The 9,555-nt window shown below is 44.8% G+C and overlaps 1 protein-coding gene across 1 annotated transcript in view; it reads right to left on the reverse strand.

The window, feature by feature from the left end:
* The window catches only part of GALNT3 (polypeptide N-acetylgalactosaminyltransferase 3), a 43,813-nt gene extending 37,457 nt beyond the window's left edge, over positions 1 to 6,356 (reverse strand). Inside the window, exon 1 of the mRNA XM_044978475.1 lies at positions 6,230 to 6,356. The gene's annotated coding sequence lies outside the window, so the exon portion shown is untranslated. The remainder of the gene's footprint in view (positions 1 to 6,229) is intronic.
* Between the last annotated feature and the right edge of the window lie 3,199 nt (positions 6,357 to 9,555).

Genomic DNA, 9,555 nt, shown 5'->3' on the forward strand with positions numbered 1-9,555 from the left:
TCGGATGATGACCCAGCACATGTTGTTCATTTTAAGAACACTTTCACTGCAGATTTCACAAAATGCAAAGAAGGTACCAATGTGAGATTTCTAAAGATAGCTACAGCAGTTGACCCAAGGTTTAAGAATCTGAAGTGCCTTCCAAAATCTGAGAGGGATGAGGTGGGGAATATGCTTTCAGAAGTCTTAAAAAAGCAACACTCTGATGCAAACTCCAGAACCCAAACCATCAAAAAAGAAAATCTACCTTTTGCTAGTGTCATCTGACTCAGATAATAAAAATGAACATGTGTCAGTCTGCACTGATTTGGATTGTTATCGAGCAGAACCCCTCGTCAGCATGCCCCCTGGAATGGTGGTTGAAGCACGAAGGGACATATGAATCTTTAGCTCATTTGGCACGTAAATATCTTGCGATGCTGGCTACAGTAGTGCCACGAGAATGCCTGTTCTCACTTTCAAGTGACACTGTAAACAAGAAGCAGGCAGCATTATCTCCTGCAAATGTAAATAAACTTGTTTGTCTGAGCAATTGGCTGAACAAGAAATAGGACTGAGTGGACTTGCAGGCTCTAAAATTTTACATTGTTTTATTTTTGAATGCAGTTATTTTTGTACATAATTCTACATTTGTAAATTCAACTTTCATGATCAAAAGATTACACTACAGTATTAGGTGAACTGAAAAATACTTTCTTTTGTTTTTCTACAGTGCAAATACTTGTAATCAAAAATAAATATAAAGTGAGCACTGCACACTTTGTATTCTGTGTTGTAATTGAAATCAATATATTTGAAAATGTAGAAAACATCCAAAAATATTTAAATAATTGGTATTCTATTGTTTAACAGTGTGATTAATTGCATGATTAATTTTTTAATCGCCTGACAGCCCTAGTTTATTGTCATTTGTGCACTGCTTGATTTTTTTTTATACCAGTATTAGAGTTTTTAAAATGGCCATGTGACTAACATTTTTTTTTAATATCTGACTTTTACTTCAAACCCCTTTTTCGAAGGAACACCACCACTTAGGCCTGGTCTACACTAAAAAGTTAGGTCAACCCAGCTACATCGTTCAGGGATGTAAAAAATCTACACTGCCCAAGTAACGTAGTTAAATTTTCCTGCCTCTTGGCATCTTTATTTTTTGGTGTGCCACTCACCTGTCCTTGCCTGTCCCTTTCATTGACGGCGGACATGACCGGGATCCCATTGGAGGATGGGTATCAAGTATTCCAGTCCATTTGCTAGGGGGAGGGATAGCTCAGAGGTTTGAGCATTGGCTTGCTAAACCCAGAGTTGTGAGTTCAATCTCTAAGGGGGCTACTTAGGGATTAGGGGCAAAATCAGAACTTGGCCCTGCTAGTGAAGGCAGGGGGCTGGGCTCAATGACCTTTCAAGGTCCCTTCCAGTTCTATGAGATAGGCATATTAATTCTCAATTCCCACTAAGCAGAGGACCTACACTTTTATTTTGGGGGGAGGGATAGCTCAGTGGTTTGAGCATTGACCTGCTAAACCGCAGGGTTGTGAGCTCAATCCTTGAGGGGGCCACTTTGGGAACTGGGGTAAAAATATGTCAGGGGATTGGTCCTGCTTTGAGCAGGGGGTTGGACTAGATGACCTTCTGAGGTCCCTTCCAACCCTGATATTCTATGACATAGTACTACTTTTCTGCCTTCTTGGAGGTATGCAGAATGGAAGAGGGGGTCTGCCACAAAGACTTAGCAATTTCTAGGACCTCTCGGTGGATGGGCAATGTGACCTGGGACAGGGTGAATGAAGGTATGACATTAAAGAGGCTGTCAAGTTCCACTGCTAGCTCCTAGACCTCCAAATTCAGGGTGGCAGCCACCATTTTGAGCAGGGCTTGGTGCTCCTTGAAGTTGCTGGGCAGAAAGGGGGCACTGCTTGTTTGGGAGGGACAGGGCACCGCTTCATCAGGAGATGAAGAAGTGCAATTAATGCAACAAATAGTTCACACCCAAAAGACAGTTTTAATACAGAAGGCCCATCCCTTTGTCAATATTGTGATACACATGGATTCACAGCTCTGCATGTTTAAAAATCCATTAATTCACCTTGCACTTAACTTAATGGTCTAGCTAAGTAACTATCAACAAAATACAAAGGAGACAGAACAATGGACTGTAAGAACCGCTAACACTCTTGTGATGCAAGACAAGGTGCTCCAACCAACCATCCCATGCAATAAGAATGAACCGGATGGGCGGACAAGGTAGCGCCGCAGCCGAACCTAAGGATACCACCAAGGCAAAAGTCTCCAACGACTGTGCATCCACGTGGGCATGCACACACCAAGACTGGAATTGACATGAGCAAGCACTTGTAGTAGTACAGAATTAGTAAGGGTTTGATTTTGTAAAGTGCAGAGTGCTGAACACACTCAACTCCCAAGATGGTCAGAACCTCAAAGAATTCAACTGTAGCAGCACAAAATGAGTAATGCCATTACTTTCCCACTTCCAGCCACAATGCATGGAAGTACAGGAGACAAGGAAGTCCAGAACAAGGAATAGGCAAAGATACATTTTGCCTGGGCTCCCTGCCTGGCATGTTTCTGCAGCCCCTAGATGGGGGCAGGGCCAGGGGGGCTTCATGCGTTGCCCCCACCCTGAGTGCCTGCTACGCAGCTCCCATTGGCTGGGAACCACAGTCAATGGGAGCTGTGGGAGTGGTGCCTGCAGTTGAAAGCAGTGTGCAGAGCCGCCTGGCTGGCTGCGCCTCTGCCTAGGAGCCCTAGGGATGGATGGATGGAGGGACATGTTGCTGCTTCTGGGAAGCCCCCTGAGGTAAACGCTGCCCCGAGCCCTCACCCCCTCCCCTGCCCCAATCCCCAGCCCGCTCCCACTCCCAAACTCCTGCTACTGCTGTGGGGGTGAGGTCATGGAATCTGTGACCTCTGTGACAGACTTGCAGCCTTAACTATGATGTTAGCTGATTGAGAGAGATTGATTTTTTTTTTTAAATCTTGGAACTAAACAACAGATACCAAATCTCAACCCCATATTGGTGGAGGGAGAGATAGCTCAGTAGTTTGAGCAGTAGCCTGCTAAACCCAGGGTTGCAAGTTCAATCCTTGAGGAGACCACTTAGGGATCTGGGGCAAAAATTGGTCCTGCTAGTGAAGCCAGGGGGCTGGACTCGATGACCTTTCAAGGTCCCTTCTAGTTCTAGGAGATTGGTATATCTCTAATTATTACCTTTAAATAATTGTGTTTCATCCAGTCCTGTACCTCCCTGACCTTAGTATGACTGTTTGGGCCTTCACTGAACCCATTGTAGGATTGGGGCCAAAGACAGCACAGCAACAGGTGCCATGGCAGTTAGGGAGGTTGCACTAACCTAGATTAGGCCAAATGTGTAATTGATTTGTTGAGCTGAGTACCTAGGCATCATCCAAAAGATATTTTTAAGTAAATTATTTTCTAACTGATGCAATGCTTTTAAGGTAATATAGGTAACATTAAAACTAAAACATGGAACAAATGCTGTCATTTTGTCAGAAGACTACTGTGCAATATATTAGGAGCCATGTAGATAACTTTAAATACTATACTGTGGGTTTGACATGTTTGATACCGCAAGTATGTTAAAACAATAATTTTTCATTTTATTCAAATATTTGTAAAAACATGTAATGATTTTGATTATAGTTATACAAAATGTTTACAACAAAACTTCATGGCCTGGGAATTTCAATTGTGTGGACTTGTAAGTTTACCTCATAACTACAATTTTTATAAACCAAATCTATTTTATAAACCACCTATCCAAGACTTAAGAGAAAACTTGATAAATCATGCAACTCCTTTGTCCAGTGTCTATAAATGAGGCTTCAGAGAGGGAAACATAATTCAATAACAGTTTTTTTTAAATAAAATCAGATGTGAATTATATAAAGATAGTGAGAGGGAGCTGATTAAATGATGCACTGAACATTATCTTGTTATAAAGACAAAGTGTTGTTACTATTAAGAGCTGAGTAAAGCCTTTTTATGGGGTCAAGTTGGATGTATGACAATTAACACAACTGTAAGAATAAATTAACCTACTTGTGGCAAAAGGATCATGTAAATGTCCCGCTCTGTTCATTTCTTCTGAGTTTATGTCTACACTCAAATTGCTAGTGGCACCGCTGCAGCAGTGCTTCAGTGTAGACATTCACTATAGTGACAGAAGTTCTCCCTTCACCATAGTTAAATTATAGCTATACTTAATGCTATAGGAGCACAGCTGTGCCACAGCAGCGGTTCACTACCTATGCTGACCGGAGTTAAGCCAACTTAATTTTGTAGTATAGACCAAGCTTTTATCTACCTCCCCGAGAGGCTGTAGATAGGTCGACCGGGGTTAGTTCGGCATCTCTCAGTGGTGTGGAATTTCCACGGCTGTGAGACGTAGCTGTGCTGATGTAAATTTTCAATGTAGTCCAGCTCTGAAGCATCTAACACTGGCCGCTCTTGGAAGATAAGATGGACCATGGGTCTGACCCAGTATGGACATTCTTATATAACCCATCCAGAAGTTTTGGAGGAGGGGCTTTGCTGAGTATTGTTCTGGGTAAGTGCAAGTGCATGTGAGAGAAGTGAGAGTGAGGAAATTAGCAGAAGAGAGAGAAACTGAGAACAGACAAAAACAAAGAGGCAGAGGCAAAAGGCAAGAAAGTCAAGCATTAGCTTTTGAGCACAGTGAGCCTAGAAAAAGCTAGATAGCAAGTTCTCTGGGTCTAATGTTGGCTAAAGAGGCTTGATGCTGTAAGCTAAGAAACCAGGGCTGCTGGGAGGGAGGGAGGGAGGGAGGGAAGGGGCGCAAGTGGGACAATTTGCCCCAGGCCCTGGGCCCTGCAGGGGCCCCCATGAGAGTTTTTCGGGGGCCCTGGAGCGGGTTCCTTCACTCGCTCCGGGGCCCCCGGGGGTTCTTCCGCTCTGGGTCTTCGGTGGCAATTCTGCCCTGAATCCTCTGGGCGGCCCTGTAAGAAACTGGTTATTTTGTTCTTTGTTCCTCCTGAATTCACAGAAGCAGGACGTTGTACATTCCTTGTAAATAAACAACACTGCATAAAACAAAATGACTCCACCCACTTCTACTTCCAATACACAGATCACGGAGATAGAAGGGTCATGATCTGACCACTTTTAAGCAGTGCTGCCATACTAAATCAATATGGCTTCTGTCAGAGAGACCCAATACTGAAATCTGATCTGGGTGTCCCTCCAGAGAGATGGAATGGCCAGGCCAGATTTCAGGGAGTGGCACTGTAACCTGGTGCATAGGGTCACATCACTGCTGCCAGATGGAGGAGCACAGCGAACCTGTTCCTGTACAGCAGGGCATAGGGAAGTCTGCCAAGAACTCAACTCCTGGCGGCACTGGCTCATGCATTGTGTGGATAAGAAAGAGGGAACCTTCCTAGCAGAGACAGACACAGGGTCCCACGGGGGGGTCGGGACCAGAACAGCTCACGTGGATGGACAGGGACGAGAATTTACATCCCCACCCCTCCATGTATCTTACTTGGTGCCACTGGTTTCCCCAGGGCACTAAACTCTGACTAGCCACTTAGATTAGCCAGGGGCAGCGTTACATTGAGGAGCAAACAAGTTGCAGACAGCACCTTAACTGAGTCATGGGTCTGGCCAACCCAAACAGGATACGCCTCCTTTAGTCAACAGGTCTGTTTGAGAAGGGTCCGGATAATAGCTGGCGTTTCCTGGAGACTTGTTTGCCCTCCGCCGCCGCAGCAGCAGCAGCTCGCTTCTACTTTCTAAGCAGCCTTCAGCAATTGCTGGGCTTTGCGCCCCCCCGGGAGCGGGCAGACACACCCGGCCGCTAGACGCAGAGCGGGGCTGCGCTGGAGCCTTTCGCAGACTCGCGGGGGTCCGTCCCCGGGCGGGAGGAGATACCCACGACGCTGGGGTTTGGCCTGGGAGCGCTTTGCCCGCCCCGTACGGGGCAGTTACCGGGGAGCTGCGGCCACCACCCCGCCCTGAGGGGACAGGACTAGGCCCTGCGGGGACCGCGGCCCGGGAACCGGCCGCACCCACCCGGGGCCGGGATGGTGGAGCAGTGCCGGCCGCCTCAACAGGGCTCCCAAGGGACGAGGCGCCCCAGCTACCGGCCCCGGGGGCCTCGCCCCGCATAGTTCCCCCCTCCCCGGCCCAGGGGGTCGGCGTCCGAAGCCCCCAGCGGCGGGGGCAGCTCACCTCGTGGGGCGGGAAGCCGCGGGACGGGCGGCCGGACTCTCCTCAGCGCGCCCCTCCAGCCAGCGGAGCCGCTGCTGCGTCCAGGTGAGCGCCAGGGGCTGGGGCCTGCACTGCGCCTGCGCGCCGCCCCGCCCCAGCTTTACCTGGCCGCCCAGGTGCGCGGAGCAGGGAGCCTGAGCGAAGCCCGCGTGCCCCAGCCGCCCCGCGAGACCCACCGGCCCCCGGCGCTCTTGGCTGCTCAGCATCTGCTGCTGACAGGGACTCCTCCTGGGCGCCGACAGCAGCCGGCGGGCGCTGTTAGCATGAGATACGCACCTGGTTTCCCCGGCCCTGGGCCCCGCCTGGAGGTTGCAGAATTAGCCCTAGACAGCTCTCACTTCCACATGAAATGCTCATTAATCTACCAGCCCATGGAAGATGAGAAAGCAGCTTCCCACTTCCATGGCCAAGGGGCGCAGTTTCAGCTGTGCCACTCAGTGCCAGCTCTACTTTCCCTCTTCTGCTGTGCAGGAACATTTATTTTATTTGATATAAGTAGCCATCGACCACCGCTGTAGGGGGGTAGAGTTTACACATTGTCACCTTTGCTTTGAAACACTCCTCCAAAGCCATGATCATCCCTCTCCCACTACCCCCCTTTGTCAGACTTGCAGACCCCTGATAAATTATACCTGACAAAGCAAAGCTACATAAATAGTTCAAACATTCCCCAGGCCTCAATTTTTCTTAGTTTTACCAGATTTCTGCTATTTAAAACTCATTTAGTTCTTCAGGATTACATTACAGGATTTACAGAATATAAACATTAGGGAGGGACTGCCACTCAGTGTTCATACAGCACCTACCACACTAGAGGCCCCAGCTGGCATAGGGCATGTATCTCACTACCTCTAACAATACAGTATTGTAATAGCACCATAAGAATTACTGTCTTTTAATACATTTTTAGTTTTTTTTTAGCTTGCCCTATCATTCATCAATTGCATTTCACAGTAAATTCTGCAGTTCTTTGCTTTAATTCATTATATAATTACAATCATCACAGAGTATGACTCATTAGCTGACATTAAGACACATCCATATTAAGAATTTTTTTAGTTCTGTACAAATAAAGTTGAAAGAATGAACTGTGCCTTGTCTGTCTTGTTCTAATGAGGGTTCAGACAAAAGACAGCAAACACACTTGAAGTTAGATTTATATATTAGAATAAGCTTACTATAATGAAGATTCCACAAGTACTACAATTTTATTATGCTCATATTGTCTGCATACTCGTAAAACACAAATATCAAAACTCTACAAATCTTAAAATTTAAACCTTGTACCTCACAGGACAGAGCACATTTGGTAACATTTCCCTTAACTTTCTTTTGCCCTTGTTTTCTATAAATAGTTGCATGGAGTGAGTAACTTTAAGGAAAATTGTGTAATTTTCTACCCCTTTCCCCCCTTTTGTTTAATTTCCAATGTGTAGATGTGTGTTTTTTCTTGCAGTGTTTCAGAGCTGACATTTAAATTGAGCAGCAGGATGCTCTGGTTTTTCTCCAAAAGGATAAGTGCTGCATGTAAGAGTTGGTTGACCAGGTACACCCAGCATGCATTACTGGGGAAAAAAACATTTAAAAAGCTCTTACAGATAGGATCGCAGTGAGTTCCTTCCTTTTATAATAGCAGTATAAAAATCTCTTCTTGAACAGTCACATAATGCAGAAAACTTTCATCTTTACATATAATAAAAATCATACTCAGAACCAAATTTGTGGTATGACTTTGTGTGGAAAAATGACAAGGTGATGTCCTATGTTTGTGTCTCAAACTTCCAGATCACATGTTCTTTATAATTTTTTTTAAAATTAAACAATCTCAAAGTTAAGATGTCTTTTTTTCTGGCTCACTGATAAGTATTCTGCTATTAGAAATAAGATAACTTGTTTTGCCGAGCCAAAATGGAATCCAGCTCATTCTCCTGTTATACTGACTGCAATGGTAACAGGAATTAAAAACACAACTAAGTTTATCAGTAAAGCAAGGACCTAGGATTCCTGGTTCCACTGTGTATGCAATCTGGAGCTGGGCTTAATCACACTGAGCCACATGCTTACCATGATTCATGGTAATCTATGCTGACCACTGAGGCCACTTCCAGATTATGAATACAAGGTGTTCTTGTATGAGTTCATCCAAGTAAATTCTAGTCTACCTCCTAGGCTTTATCTCCACCATGTAACAGATGTTAAAAGTACAAAACTTGCCTTCTCTACAGTAAAATTCCACCAAATGTTAAAAAAATACTTTCTCCTAGTGAACACAGTCTAAAGTGTAGTCAGCATCATGTCATCTAACCCCATTCTATTCAACCATGTTCAAATATGGCAAAAATTGGTAATGTGTGCACAGCCTAAAAAGGTGTCAATTTTCAAAGTAGGACTGCATTCACTCATTTCTCAGTTTTTTGCTAGTTTGCTAATTATCAAGACTAGCATTATGTATGTTTAAACAAAAGGCTGAGCAGGGGCAAACTCATTTTCTCTTCATAGTTATTTCTGCAGTGAAATAAAAGTGGTTCAATTGTAAAAATAATCTGTTACAAAATGAGTTTATGATTTCACTGCAAGATGAAGAAAGAAGAAGCTGGCCGTAAAAGACCTTTTTCAGGATGTAAAATAATTGCACTAGGAGGAACACAACGTGGCAGGTGAGTTACACTGCTTTATCTAAATATTTTTTTAACCCATAGCCCACTCTAGAAGTCCTATAAGTAATAGAAAAAAAACAAACAGATCCAAAGTACTAGCTAGGGCTATAACTTTTTCAGATAACAAAGGTTAAATGTTTAGAGAATTGAATAGAGGTAGCAGGTAAAGTTCTGTTCATGGGGTGTGTATAAGCACTGCAGGAGCAGAGCTTCAGGGCTGTGTTTTTTAGGGGCAGTGGAAGAAGAGAGTTTCATTAATGTGGTTGACAGAAAAGAGGGAATCGAGGTCTGGAATGAGGAGAACATCTAGTCACGAGTGAAATACAGCAGGGACAGATGGATGGTGATGTTTCAATTCCTGCAGAGGTTAGGAGCATCATCTCAATCCTTATTTGGGAGGTTTGGTTTCTACACCACTGCACATCTGAAATGGTGCTCCTAATATCAACAAGACTAGAGCATCAGACACCCCTTCCTCCAGTACACACTTCCTCACCAGCTTCTAATCTATGACAATTAAAGTTCTAGGGGTTGTTCTTACTATCTTGCACTCTTTGCCATACAGTAGGTTAAATACAACCAGAAGTACATGCTTTCCATTTAAAGTACTAGTGTACATTACTAATAAAA

The sequence above is a fragment of the Mauremys mutica genome, chromosome 10, assembly GCF_020497125.1.
Source record: "Mauremys mutica isolate MM-2020 ecotype Southern chromosome 10, ASM2049712v1, whole genome shotgun sequence".
Lineage (NCBI taxonomy): Eukaryota > Metazoa > Chordata > Testudines > Geoemydidae > Mauremys > Mauremys mutica.